The sequence below is a fragment of the Chrysemys picta genome, chromosome 11 (assembly GCF_011386835.1).
Source record: "Chrysemys picta bellii isolate R12L10 chromosome 11, ASM1138683v2, whole genome shotgun sequence".
NCBI lineage: Eukaryota > Metazoa > Chordata > Testudines > Emydidae > Chrysemys > Chrysemys picta.
Window position 1 is genome coordinate 55824609 of NC_088801.1, and position 14731 is coordinate 55839339.

At 43.8% G+C, this 14731-nt stretch overlaps 1 protein-coding gene and 1 long non-coding RNA gene across 17 annotated transcripts in view; one reads left to right on the forward strand and one right to left on the reverse strand.

Moving 5' to 3' along the window:
* The window catches only part of ANKRD44 (ankyrin repeat domain 44), a 213070-nt gene that overhangs the window by 136948 nt on the left and 61391 nt on the right, over nt 1–14731 (reverse strand). The gene's annotated exons all lie outside the window — the stretch shown is intronic.
* LOC135974378 (uncharacterized) lies at nt 5329–7375 on the forward strand. Its single transcript, XR_010591631.1, has 2 exons — nt 5329–5539; nt 5667–7375. It is a non-coding gene; the product is annotated as an uncharacterized LOC135974378 (long non-coding RNA).

Genomic DNA, 14731 nt, shown 5'->3' on the forward strand with positions numbered 1-14731 from the left:
GGCTTCAGTCAATCAATCAGTCTAAAACAGGGCCCTGAGAGCTGTAATGACAATCTGCTCTTCTTCCCCAGGAGCTTTTATATTCAGGGTTCTACAGCTCTTATCCCTCCCTCTTCTTCAATATCTACACATGCTTTTGGAAAGATTGTGAGATGCCAGATTCTTGTCAGTGCTAATGATGTTCATCCCATAACTTCTTATTAGTCACAATCAATCCCGTCACAAAGACATCATTATGTGTGCATTCAATTAGCACTTGGATGAAGGGCAATTGGCTCAAACTGAACCCAAGACAAAACTGACATTAATATTGTATAAATACTGTGATGAGATAGCCAAGATGTTGACGTCTCTTCCATCAAAGACAAATATTCTCAATTCATCAAGGTACTGTGGTCCAAAATCTCAGTCTTACTACATTTATCATTAGTCCAGGATACGCCTATAGCAATAGTGGGAGCAACAGGCTTCTTTCACCTCCACTTTGACAGGAGGCTGTGCCCCTTCCTCTCAGAAGAGGTTCTACCCATAGTGATTCACAATAAACTGTTGTAACTCTTCATATCTTACGGTGAAGATGGAGGCAGCCTAGGAATTCAGCTTGTGCAGAATACAGAAGTCCACCTGCTAGGTAGGGAAAACAACCAAGAAAACATTTTAGCAGTGCTACCAAGCCCCCTACTGGCCACCTGTTCACTTCCAGTGACAATTCCTCACACACTACTCTTGATCTTTAAAGACTTCAGTTTGTTAGTACCCAGCTACATTAAAGACCACTTCTCCACTCATGAACCACTGAGATAGCTGCACTCCTCTAGGGCAATGCAGCTAATAGCTCCCAGAATGAAACTCTCATTAGCTGGAGACAAGGGGCTCTCCATTGAAGACATTTGAATGGGGTGGAATGACAGCCAAGCCCAACCCCAACCCCAACCATTTTCACAGAGCATGTTGCAAGACTCATCTGTTTGTAAAAGCTGCCTCACAATAATGGATGACAAGGAATTACAGCATGCAAACCAACCATAGAAAGTAAAAGCTGATGAACCTGAGAGACGTAAGGAGCACAGTCCACTATGGACATCTCCATGCAACATTTAATTACAGTGCATGGTGCTCAGATACTATAGTGTCTGGAAGTAATATAGGTTAGATAAATAGAAAAAGATTTCAAGTTCTTAAAAAAAAACAAACCCTGTATCATTTATTTAAAAAACCTACAGACCAGCTCTCAACACATTGCTAGGCAGTGCCACAGATTATTAAACCTGAAAGAACTTTAAAAAAAACGAATTAAACTTTAACACTTATGCTGTTTATTTTTTTCACATCACTCAGTTTGAACAACGAAAAAGTAGTTCGGTTTCACTCTTTCATACACAAGCATAATTAATCTTATAAAATAGAATGTTGTAATGTTTGGGTATGTGGGAAAAGTTCAAAATTAAAACATTTAAATTCATTAAAACATTTCTGTTAAAAACATTTTAGTGTTGTTTTTTTTAAAACAAATCTATGCCTTGAGCCTCAAATAGGCTTTTATAAAACAGTAGATCATTATTTGCTCTCCAGTTCCATCATATATAGTCTGATATTGTCTTTTTAAAAATTCCCTGTAAACAGGCAACATTACAAAAAAAGCTAATTAGATAATTTATGGAACTGCTTATTAGCCAAGGAAGTGGCAGCTTGCCTTACACTATTTGGGTCTGTATTATTGCAACTGAGCATGATTTAGAACATTTCTCTAATGATAGCAACAAAGAAAGTTGGCGATCATCAGTTGAATTGCTAAATTCAGATGAGCACACAACTAATTGGGTAATCAAATCAGGAGATGCAAATTGACCACTTCATTAAATAATTACACTGCATTACAAAAAAAACCCCCAACAAATGACGACAACACCAGTAGGATTTCCCAGTCGAGATCTATTTCACTGTCCTTTGACGTTTTCACAGCTTGCCGCTGCAATCAAGCCTTGGTGGAGGCTGTTGGGATTCTAACAGCATTTCCTTTTAACAGTGTTTCTCTCAGACACTCCCACATTTACAGGTGTTTCTGCAGTTCAGGGAAAAGCACATTAGAGGGACAGTGTGGGGGATAAATTTGTCGCCACCTATTCTACACCTAATCAATGGAAAAGGTCAGGGCTTTGGTTTCCATGCTTTCAATCTGGTTTACATGAGCACCTATGTTTAAGCTTAATTTTTTTAAACTGCATTTTCAAATGGTTAAGCACAATTTACTTTTCTTCTCATTTGGGCGCAGTGGGAAAACGGGCCACCATAGTTCACCATACTCTTGAACTTTTAGGCTTGGATTCTCAAAAGCATGCAGATTTGGCTTAACTCCACTCCCATTTAAATTAATAGTAAAACTTTCATTGACTTCACCAGGAAAAGAGGCCAATGCTGAGTGGTTTTGAAAATCCCATCCTTATAAAGTTCAACTATGAAACCTTTGGAGACATAAGAATGTATTTCATGGCAACTTACTTACATTTTACTCCACAATTTTACATTCAACAACACACACAGTCTCCAAATCATGGGAATAACCATGGGTACTAGGATGACTCCCCCGTATGCAACCTCTTCATGGGCCAGCTTGAGGAAGAATTTCTGGTTTTGTGGTGCATTTGCCTGATATATACCTGTGAGATTTTCATCCTCTTGACAGACGTCCAAAACTCCCTCATACATTTCCACCACAACTTCAACAACCACCACCCATCCATCAAACTCTTTCTAGAACACTCCCATACTTTAACAGTGGAAACCTACAGACAACTATATATAAGAAACCCACAGATTACCATTCTTACCTTCATACATCCAGTAGCCACCCCAAATACAATCTGTTATCTACAGCCAGGCATAGGCACCCACTCCATGGGTGCTCCAGCCAGCAGCCAGCTCCTCTCCCTCTCCCGTAGCGCCTCCTGCTCACCAGTGGCCCCACCAATTAACTCCTCCCCCTCGCTCCCAGTGCCTCCCGCCTGCTGTGGTTAGCTGTTCTACAGTGTGCAGGAGGCGCTGGGAGGAGGGGGAGGAGCAGGGATGGGGCATGCTCAGCGGAGGGGGCAGAACTGGGCAGGAAGAGACAGGATGGCAGAGGAGCAGGGGCAGGAAGAGGCGGGCGGGGCTTGGGGAAAGGGGTGGAGCAGAGGCAGGGCCTGGGGCGGAGCGGGGGCAGGGGCGGGAAGAGGCAGGGTGTGGTTGAGGGCTTGGGGGAAGGGGAGGGGTGGTTGAACACTCCCGGGGCAAGGAGGAAGCCGGTGCCTGTGCAGCCAGGCATTCAGATACCATAGAATATGCTCCTAGGAGAAAGTCCAGGATATACACCTTAACACACTTAAAACTGCCATCACCAAACAAGGAAATTCCGCCAGAGAATTAGATCACATCACGAAATAGGCCACCCAAATACCCCCAAGAGAACCTGCTACACCACAGGAAAAAACAAAAAACTTTCCAACCACACATCCCTAGTTGTCACCTACCACCCTACCCTGGAACCCATACCGGGTATCATCAAACAATTACAACCCATATTCGATGGGAACCATATCCTGAAAGCAATCTTTCCTGAACCCCCTCTTCTGGCCTTCAAACAAACTTGCCAAGCTCATAATCAGAAGCAAGCTCCCCACAGACCAGGACACACCAACTCCAAGTGGTACCAGACCCTGCCAGAACAGACAAAACTTGTAGACATATCTCCACTGCTGTAATGATCAACACCCTGCCCTCCTCACACACAACACACCTTTCAAGATCCTTGGGTCCTACACATGCCTATCACAAATTGTGTTGTACCTCATCCAGTGCACTAAATGCCCCAATAACTATGTGGGTAAAACCAGACAATCACTAGGCTCTCAAATGAACTCACACTGAACAATGGTAAGTGACAAAACATCACATCACTTGTGGGTGAACACTTTTCCACAAAGTGATCACTCCACATATGACCTCTCGGTTCTCATCCTCAAAGGAAATCTACACAAAACCTTCAAAAGACGAGCCTGGGAGCTTAAATTCATAACTTTGTTAGATACTAAAAATCATGGACTTAATAAATACCCTGGATTTATGGTTTATTACAACAATCTGTAACCTACTAAACCTTCCCCCCCTTTTGGCAGGAGTGTTAACTGGCCACTTCATCATTAATGGTCTCTTACAATATGTGTTAACTAATTACGCTAAACAATCTGTTCCACCTCCTATTTAGCTGAGTGCCTTTCCCAGACCGGAAGAAGAGCTGATCCAATAAAAGATATTACCTCATCCACCTTGTCTCTCTTTTACTCCACAAGGCATTTTCCATATTTAAATCCAGCTTCTACTTAGAGTACTCGCACCCCAGTATACAGAATTCCCTCTCTCTGAGTCTTTCACTCTTACATTACATTAACCTAATATTAAAGCAACTTTATTAGTTTCAGATTCCTTGCTCCTCAGGGCTAAATCCAGTAGGGAGACAGTGTGCTCTCTCCCCGGAGGGGACCAGACAAAGGCTTCCATTGTTCTACAGTGTTTCTGAAACCAGCTGAAAATAAACAACAGAGAGCGGCCCAAAGGTCCAATGCTACTCAACTTTGAGAACATGCTTTTGTGCTTTGGATACATTCTAACATCAGCTGTCCCCAATCAGTAACTTTGTTCTATCTGCACCATAATCATTTCCACCACACACTGAATTTTAGCCATTACTACTGTAACGTTAAACAAAACTGTATAAATATTTGAGCAAGTTTTTGCACACCAACTGCTGGAAATTTCCAATCTGGTTTCAGGTTATGCAGAAACTTTAGTATCACTGTGCTACAACAACTCTGCTCTCAGAGGCAGAGCTGTGGGGCGGCACTAGCGCTAATTTGCAGCTCTGCCGCGGTTTCTGAGAAAAACCTCAGGAAATACTTAAGGCACTTTTCTGTGTGAAAAAAAAATCATGTTTTCTAAATGACTTCATCCTCCCCCCCCCCCCCATAAGCTCAGCCTGTGTTTCAGATAATAGAAGAGCTACAAAATTACTTGGTCTTATAGCAAGTAGCAACTGAATGTGCCAGTCCTTTTGGGGTTGTTCACTGAAGTGGTATCTGACTCTATCTATTTTATTGGCCTTGCTGCGTTAAGAGAGTAGAGTCTGGCTACAGTGCACTCAGCTCAGAGTTTGCTAAGCAGTGTTTAATAGAGATAAGGAAAGTAAACCACAGTTCTTCATCACTGTTCAGCCTCCTGCCACACTTGGCTCAGATTGGACATTTGCAGCTGTAGTCACTCCCAAGCCAACATGCTCTCTGCGGTTCAACGCGTCTCATCGTTCTGCATTCAGGGTTTTAAAGCCTGCTGACAAAGTTCAACTGCTTTGAGAGGGATAAGTTAACAGCAAACTGACCCTCTGTGCAAAGTTTCCTGGATGTTCAGTGAATGGGAGGAGAAAAGATGCCAGGAGAGACCTGCATGTATAGCAGAGCCATGCCTGCCAACCACAACAATGACAAATGCTGGAGAGTAGGCTTCCTGCAAGGTATGTACACCCTTCCGTCCCTCATTATTTAGGCTGCAAGTGTAAGGAGTTAACCACCAAGCCATTCAAAACATACAATCCAGACTAGTCCTCTACAATTTCCCTCCTGTGTGTCCTCCCTCTGCAGGTGATGTGACCCTTCCAGGAGCATTCAGCAGCCATCAGAAGGCACCCTGCTGGGGTGCGAAAATCCAGCAGTGCGAGTAACAAGAGAGCAAGAGTCCTGTATGTCTGTCCCTTTGGATGGTGGGTTATTTGGCCTGCTAGAACGTACTCAACACGTTTTTAGATTACATGAAAAAAAAAAACACATTGGACAAACAAACGGAAGGTCGCAGAGTCTAGCACCCAACAGTTAGAAAAGCCAGATGTAAAGCTGCCTGTGGCATCCTTGCCCCAGCCTCCCTTCTCGCCTCCACCCTTTATCCTGCTCTCACTTCCTGTGCTGGGCACCACAATGACCCCTGGCTATCGGGGGAAGCAATTGCAGGGGGATTGATGCTCAGCCCCTGCAGTCTAGGGATGAAGCAGGCCCACGAAACAAACTCTTACTTGAGATATTTTAGCAGCTAAATTCTCCAGATTATGTGAGAACTGAGATTTTCAGAGACTCATAACTTGGCCAAATTTGGGCAGATTTTCATGGAGATGTGCCATTTGCTGTGCCTGACACCAATGCAACCCTCCTGCCAAATTTCAAGTGCCTGCTGTAAAGCTAAGAGGCACTAGAGCTTCTCAATGAAATGGCTACAAGAATTTTTTTTAACATGGACAAAACAATGTGTTTTTCCCTACCCTCATTCTAAGAAATAGCTGAACTGGTTTTGCTGAAAGCAGACAATAGCTATGGAAAATTTCAGTTCAAGCTGTTAAAGCTTGGCAAAATTATAAGCCACTGAAAACAAGGTCTTAAAATGGAAAGTGTCAGGAACCTTAGTTATACATGCAACTATGTGCACCACCTATTATAAATACAGGGTCCAGTGCATACAGTGTGTTAATCTGAGCCTGTTTTACCTACCTAATGGGGCCCAGTTAATTACCAGCATAGTCTCTGCTCTACTGACAGCATTGGTTTGCTGCAATTTAGGGCAGACAACAATAGAGACGTTCTCTTGCTGTCATTAAGAAATGTCACTGGGAGTTCACGCATTCATGAAGAATTACTATGCCCCTCAACCTGGATAAGAATATGACCATTAAAACAAATCTCCCACCCCTCCGCTTCCCAGAGTACACTACTGGGATTAGATTCTGTAATAAAGTGGAAGGCAATACTAGGAGTACATTTCCTGATAGTATTCCATAAGGCTAGACTGGATGGTTAGCACTTATTAACCCCTTTACATTAATAAGACTATTATAGCTCATAGCCTTAAAATGGGAGTGAATTTTCAATGTTGCTTCAGTGTTGATTTAGACAATCGGCTAATGTTATCTGAAGGCCAGGGTAACTTCTTTAGTTCCCATTACCATACATTTCATGACCTTTTAAAAATCATGGAAGCTTCTGTATGCTTCTAAGAAGCCAGGAATTATGCCATGACTTGGAATCTTAAAGTAATGCTCTAAAATGTACACAATTGTTATGATTATGTTGTATCACATTCATTCTGTGATATTGGCTTAGTGTTACTTATTTGCTCTATTTTTAAACTAGGTAACAATATGTAATTCAAGCAATCACAACACCCCTTGTTGTATTTGTTTCACCTGAGATTTTAAATCCTTGCTCAGAGCCTGACAACACCTAAGGATGAATATATTTTATTTAACCTATCAGTTTGCCAGGTTGCAGCAGGCTTAACACCATGGTCCACTTGAGTTTAAAACAAAGAATTGATGCATGCTATCTGATCACTATACAAAACCTATCTAAACCTTCTTCATCGAATAGCAATCTGGTAGCATTAAATATAGAAGGTCTTGATAATCAATACATTTGCTGGCATGATGGAAAAACAAAGAAAAACAGAGGCCCTGGAGGTTTTTCGCCTTCCTCCGCAGCATGGGGCGGGGGTCGCTAGCTGGAGGATACTCTGTGACTTGAAGTCTTTAAATCACAGGATTTGGGGACTTCAACAACAGAGTCAAGGGAAAGGGGGTGGGTCAGCTTTTGTGGCCTGCGTCATGCGGGAGGTCAGACTAGATGATCATAATGGTCCCTTCTGACCTTAAAGTCTATGAGTCTATGAACAATCTGAAGGCTCCAGCAGGCTGTAAAATGAAAGTCTGTGCCTGTTGGAAATTAAATAAAACTACAATATCTAACAATTGGCTGTCTAACAAAATACTGGAATAAGCAAGCTTCTATTAAAACAACAGTGCAGGTCACACTAAAACCCACAAATAAGAGGAAATTGATAGTTAAATCCTTCTGTTGTCCTGTTGTGCCAAAATCTTGCAGGGGTCTCTGCTCAATGAACAACTTTATATGCCATATGGGTTGCAGTATTTAGGCAGAACAGGGACAGTTAAAGGAGGTATGTTAGTTTCAACTATTCATTTTCAGGGGGTTGCCAGATTAAGAAAAAATGTAGGGCTACCATATGTCCAGATTTCCCCGGACATGTCCGGCTTTTCGATCTATAAATAGACGTCCGGGGGGGATTTTTAAAAATCTAAAAATGTCCGGGATTTCCCCCCGGTTGGCTATTTATAGATAGAAAAGCGGCGGCCAAGCGCCGCTGGGCACCCAAAGCCCGTTCCCGGCTCCCCCCATCCCCTGCAGCCTTACCATGCTGTCCGGCCCGCAGCTGTCTTCCCCCTCCTCCCCTCGCCTGAACACTCCGCCTACCTGCTCCTCCCCCTCCCCTGCTTCCCGCCAATCAGATCTTCACGGGAAGACTGAAAAGAAGCAGGGGCAAGCGGGAGGCAGCAGCAGGTAAGCTGGGGCGGGGGGCGTGAGGAGGAAAGCTCTGGGGAGGCGCAGCCTTGGCCGAGCAGCTCCCTCCAGCCCGGGCCGAGCGGCGCCCGGCTGCCCCAGAGGCTCCGGCCCAGCTCGGGCCGCAGCAGCCCCAACCCGGACCCAGCCCGGCTCGGGCCCCAGCACCCCCGGCCTGGACCCGGCCCGGCTCGGGCCCCAGAAGCGCCGGCCCGGCTCGGGCCCCAGCACCCCCGGCTTGGACCCGGCCCAGCTCGGGCCCCAGCACCCCCGGCCGAGCACCTCCGGCCCCAAACCCCACAACCCTGGCCGGAGCATAGCCCGATTCCTGGGCTCTTTAAAGCCGGCCCTGGTCAGGGTACAGGGAGGGGGGGTTGGATGGGTCGGGAGTTTGGGGGGGGGGCCTGTCAGGGGGGCAAGGGTGTGGAGATTGGTTGGGACAGTCAGGGACTGGGAGCAGGGGGGGTTAGATGGGTCTGGGGGGGCTGTCAGGGGGGCAGGGGTGTGGAGAGGGGTTGGGACAGTCAAGTAGCAGAGGGGGTTGGATGGGTCAGGAGTTCTGGGGGTCCTGTTGGGGGCAGGGAGCAGTTGGATAGGGCATGGGAGTCCCTGGGGGGTCTGTCTGGGGGTGGGGGTGTGAATATGGGGTGGGGGTGTGTATAAGGGTCGGGGCAGTCAGGGGACAGGTAGGGTCATAGGGCGTTCTCAGGAGGGGGCAGTCAGGGGACAAGAAGTAGGGCGGCTTAGATAAGCGGTGCGGTCCTAGGGGGCCGTTAGTGGCAGGGGTCCCAGGAGGGGGCAGTCAGGGGACAAGGAGCGGGGGGGGTTGGGGGTTCTGAGCGGGGCAATCAGGGGGTGGGAAGTGGGAGGGAGTGGATGGGGGTGGGGCAGGAGTGGGGCTAGAGCGGGGCTCCCCCCACAGTGTCTTCTTTTTTGCTTGTGGAAATATGGTAACCCTAAAAAATGTCAAACACTGTTTAATCTATTTCTTACTTTTACAGTTCATTTTGATAAAGGGACAAAATCAGATCTCTCTTCTGGAAGTATTGTATGGTGCACACACATTTACTGTACATATGTCTCCAAGTTAAATAGTTCATTTAATCTACTTTATAAACAAAGTACCAAATCAGGTAGATACCAGAGTGGTTGCTATAAATACAGGTACCAAAAAGCAGAGCCCCATGTCCAGAGGCTTTCAAATTTCAAGGGATTGAGGGTTTGGATTCTAATTCTGACCCTTTACAGTTTTGTTTTGGAGTCTGATAGGGCCTATTTCCCAGTTTGGATCAGACGCAGAGAATAATCTCATGAGAGAGCAGCTGTTTTTGTGAACTTTCAGTCCAAGACAAGGGAAATCCTCCAAGAATAGGATGTCATGATCTTTCCATGCTTCAAGATGGCAGAAGCCTCAGGAGATCAACTTTCTACCATTTCAATATAAATTCTCATAAAACAGCCCACAAGATTCCGTCAGCATTGAACCTGACCCTCTATTGACTTCAGACCCCATTCTTAGCATAAATAAACCTAATCCTGATCCAATAAAGTATCTCCTTAGCTCCTTAGTTATTAATAGCTCACCAGGTTTTATTTATTCAAACAAAATTTGTTCTTGGGTTTCACTTTTTCTTCTCTCGCAAATCAGATACATTTTTTGTTGTTGCTTCCAACACATGAATTGCCATACTGAATCAGACCACTGATCCATCTAGCTCAGTATCAAATGCTCCAGAGAAAGTAATACTCCTTCTCATACCAAAATGAATCTAATCAACTCTGCAAGGCTATACAGGAGAGCAGTGGGGGATTGTTTCCTGGAATGATCATTTTATGCTCCTGAAACCTGGAGATCTGATGATCCCGATCACAGTCTTAGTTTGCTAGCTCCCTTTATATCAGGGGCATAGTGCCAACTTTCCTCGGAGACAGTGGGTGCTCGTGCCCCCCCGCCCCAGCCTCGCCCCTACTCCACCCTTTCCCCATCCCTGCCCCACCCCCATTCCAACCCCTTCCTCAAAGTCCCCGCCCCAACTCCGTCCCCTCCCTGCTCCTATTGGACCCTTTCCCCATATCCCCGCCCCAGCCCTGCCTCTTCCCCAAGCGTGCCGCATTCCCTCTCCTCCCCCCTCCCTCCCAGCCATGCAAAACAGCTGTTTCGCGGCGCAAGCGCTGGGAGGGAAAGTGGGCACGTGGCGCATTCAGGGGAGGAGGCAGAGGTGAGCTGGAGGAGCGGGGCAGGAAGCTGTCGGTGGGTGCAGAGCACCTACCAATTTTTCGGTGCCTATTATCAGCAATTATCAATTATCCACTCCTTTTTTTAAAAAAAAAAAAAAGCCTGGCCCTCTGTGACAATGAATTTTACGGATTCAAATACAGGATACTGTACGTAGTGCAGGACTCCCTTTTACTGGTTCTAAATTTCTAAGTTTGAATTGTGTCTACACTCTTCAGAGCTCTGAATTGGAACCACTGCACTTTGTATTCAGTCTCAATGTGCCTTATGCAGCTATTTAAGGGAAAGAAGAAGATATCTTTCAAACTGGAATATTACCCACCTTCATAAAGACATGTTGATACAATCTATAAACAGAACTCCTAAGCACCACAGCAAGTAGAAAGGTTTTCAATGCTCTTTAAAAACTTCTTGTGCTTTTACCAATATATCCTCTGTCCCCCTCGTGGAGGTGAGGTGGTCTAGGGAGGTTATTAGAATGGAGAAACAAGTGTTCTCATATAAACCTATGTGATGTCAAACATTCCTTATTGGTATGTACATCTACATACCCTATGTTATTTCAAAAAGCCTGATTTAAAGGCTCACACAAGTGCTTGCTACTCACCGCTATCATCAATTCATTTGCAACCCCTGCTGTTTGACTTCTATTGGGGAAGGCAGAAGGGGAGCTGTTCTCAAAGTGAATGTCAATCCCAATTTGAGGTCCAAAGCACATGCCTGGCTGAAATGTCAGCAAATCAAAGTCAGGACTCAAAGACAATCATCTCTCTCTGACTATAAGCAGAAGCAGATAAAAATGTGCCCATTCTTCGGGAAATAATTTCATTTAAGGCCTGTTAGCAGAGTATCAACTGGGAACAAAGTTTTTAGAACGTAACTCTGGATCATTTATATAAAATCTCAAGTGAATGCAAATCATTAGCATGTTTATATCCATGATGAGGAAGTAAAGATATTAGCAGGTTACAGCTCACATACTGTATAGATATTACGGTACACTGGTGAAAAACATGCAAAATATTAAACTGCTCCCTGCCATCACTTTCCATAGGCTCAGTGTATCTTGATTATTGTATAGATTAATTAATGGATGTCTAATGGTTCTGCTAAGTCAGTCACATAACTGATGAGAACACAGACAAGAGTTTTGGATATACAAGAAATGCAAGATGTTAAGGGACATATTTACAAACTTTTTAGTTCCCATTACTATGATAAAACAGGGTAACACAGTGAAAAACCATTAAACTCTCAGCTAAGTTCTTTAGTCTCCTCCTCTGTCAGTTTTCTGCAGCATTTTGATACAAGGCTATTCTTTAACCCCAGGTTGGATAGAGGGCTCCAGCTAGCTGAGGGAATTAACAACATTCAAAGCCTTTCAGTTCTAGGACATCAGTTCAACTTCAACCCAGAGCAGTCCTGATTGTAAGCTGTTAACCAGGCAATGGCCATTTATTGGCTCAGGCAAAAAGAAGTTAGGTGGGGTCTTGGTTCTTGTCCACTTCCTAAGAGACGAGTGTCCACATCACAAAAAACACCATCACAACTGGCACCCAAATTGTCAGCAGGCTAAGCAAAGAGGCCAGTGAAAGAGAAGGAATGGAAACAGACTCCTTTCTCACCCTTAGAGATGGCCATTCCGGGGCTGAAGCACATTTATGTGGAAGCCTACATTGCCACTGCCTGGATTCTACATGTTTCTGTCTCCAGGACTGCCAGCTAGCCACCATTCCCTAAATGCTATCTCCACCCAAAAGACAACACACACCTAAATGGGATAGTGTAACAAAAGAGCACATTAATAGGGGAGTCAGTGTGGTACAGTGGAGCGGGTGCTGGACTGCAACTCAGGGGAGCTGGGTTCCATTCCTGGCTCTGCCACTGACCTACTAGGTGACCTTGGGAATATCACTTCACCTCTCCATGCCTCTAATGGGCAGATGGGGCTCATCAGCTGTGGCAGGCAGTCCAGCTAGATGGAAAACCTCAAATTTCATACCAAGATCAGCAGACCATCAGCTTATAAAAGTTGTGCCACTCCTGCATGCTCTATGCCAGGGGTAGGCAACCTATGGCACGCATGCCAAAGGCAGCACACGAGCGGATTTTCAGTGGCACTCACACTGCCCAGGTTCTGGACACCAATACAGGGGGGCTCTGCATTTTAATTTAATTTGAAATGAAGCTTCTCAAACATTTTAAAAACCTTATTTACTTTACATAACAATAGTTTAGTTATATATTATAGACTTATAGAAAGAGACCTTCTAAAAACGTTAAAATGTATTACTGGCACGCGAAATCTTAAATTAGAGTGAATAAATGAAGACTCAGCACACCACTTCTGAAAGGTTGCGGACCCTTGCTCTATGCAGTCTGCACCATCAATCCCAGCTAATGGGACAAGGCAAAGCAAGCAACAAAAGAGAGTGTTATCAGTGTGAAGCCTAACATGGACTGTATACGTTCCCAGGCATTGTTTGTTTAACCCACATCTGCAAAGTACTTAGCTACTTTGAAAACTGCATCTCAAAAAGTATCTATTTAAAAAAAAATCAATGTGCATTTGTTGCCCTTTCAATACATTATTTCATCACAGGAGTAAAGAGAGGTCAGCAGCAATATAGGCTGAATGCAGTTCCTTCGAAATTTCCAGAGATGCACACAGAATGCTGCAAGTACATCATAACCATACTGTGCTGCATTCTCCACTGCAGTCACTTACACTTGTGCAAAATGAGTGCAAAATGCCACCATTCTGATTTGTTAGTATTCTGCATGAACTTTATACAGCACTAAGTGACCAACACAAATCAAGGGAATAAATAATCAGGCCCACAATACAAATGGGAACAAGCTCATTTCAGTTGGAGACATATACACAGAAAAGTTCTATCGCATGAAGGAAAAGCAGGTATATTACATGGACTTTCTGTTTATACAACTTCCCATTAATTAAACCTCAATCCCTTGCCATATGCAGCATAGCAGTAAAATATGCTCTGACTCCAGTTATGGATCATTGTAATGCACAGTAGCTAAATAATCTATAGAATCATAAGAGAAATATGGTAATATTTATTTTAAGCTACCTTGCAAAACTAGAAAATTACATAATATATCTTATCTACTGCTCCAGCAGCACTGATTCAGCTATTCCAGGCTCATATGTGTAATTCTGATTGCACTGCATTGTACACCAAAGACTTCTGTGTATCGGATTCTGTTGAGTCATCACAGCATTGGATTCCTGGATCTGATCCCAAACAATAGGTAATATTCTATACAGGTCTTGTCTGAAACTGAATACGGTGTAAAAGTCACATATTGTAGGAGAAGAGGAGTTAACTTGTAATCGCTTTGAAGAACTATAATTAATCTGACAGGGCAATTAATTCAAGTCTTCATGGTGCAGCTATGCTAAATGCCGAGAAGTCTGAACACGCACAATGCATGGATACACAAAACAAAACTTCAAAAGCAAACCACAAACCCCAGTCATGTTCCACCCATTATGCAACATACATCTATCTACCTGAGCTGACAGCAGAATTTATATATGACATACAGGTTGTTCTCTTATTTGCAATTCAGTTTGGCAAAATGTAACGGTCATTAAAACTGCTAAGTCTGACTAGGAAATCAAATTTAATTCCTACTGTTCTTATGCACTATTTTTTCCTTGAATAATTCATTTTGCATGCAAACCAAGCTACCCTTGGATAACACAGCCACAACCTGTGAATTCTAAATAAGATGTGGAGAATGATCAAATACAAGGAATATTTCTCTGTAACAGTCTACAAAAACTGAGCTGGTTGAATGACATTGAAAATGTAATCAATGTTTCATCATAATATTTTTCTAACAATTATTTGCAAATTATTGTTTTCCATTATTATTATTTATATTTCCATATAAATTATTAGCCCAGCTCCAAGATACAGTATGCTTTTTAGTTCTCATATTTGAGCACTATTTCTTTTTCCCTGTGCCTTTTTAGCAAGATATTTAAGCAGAGCATACATGGCGATATAAATTTATTATTGGATTGAAAACTGAGAATCTT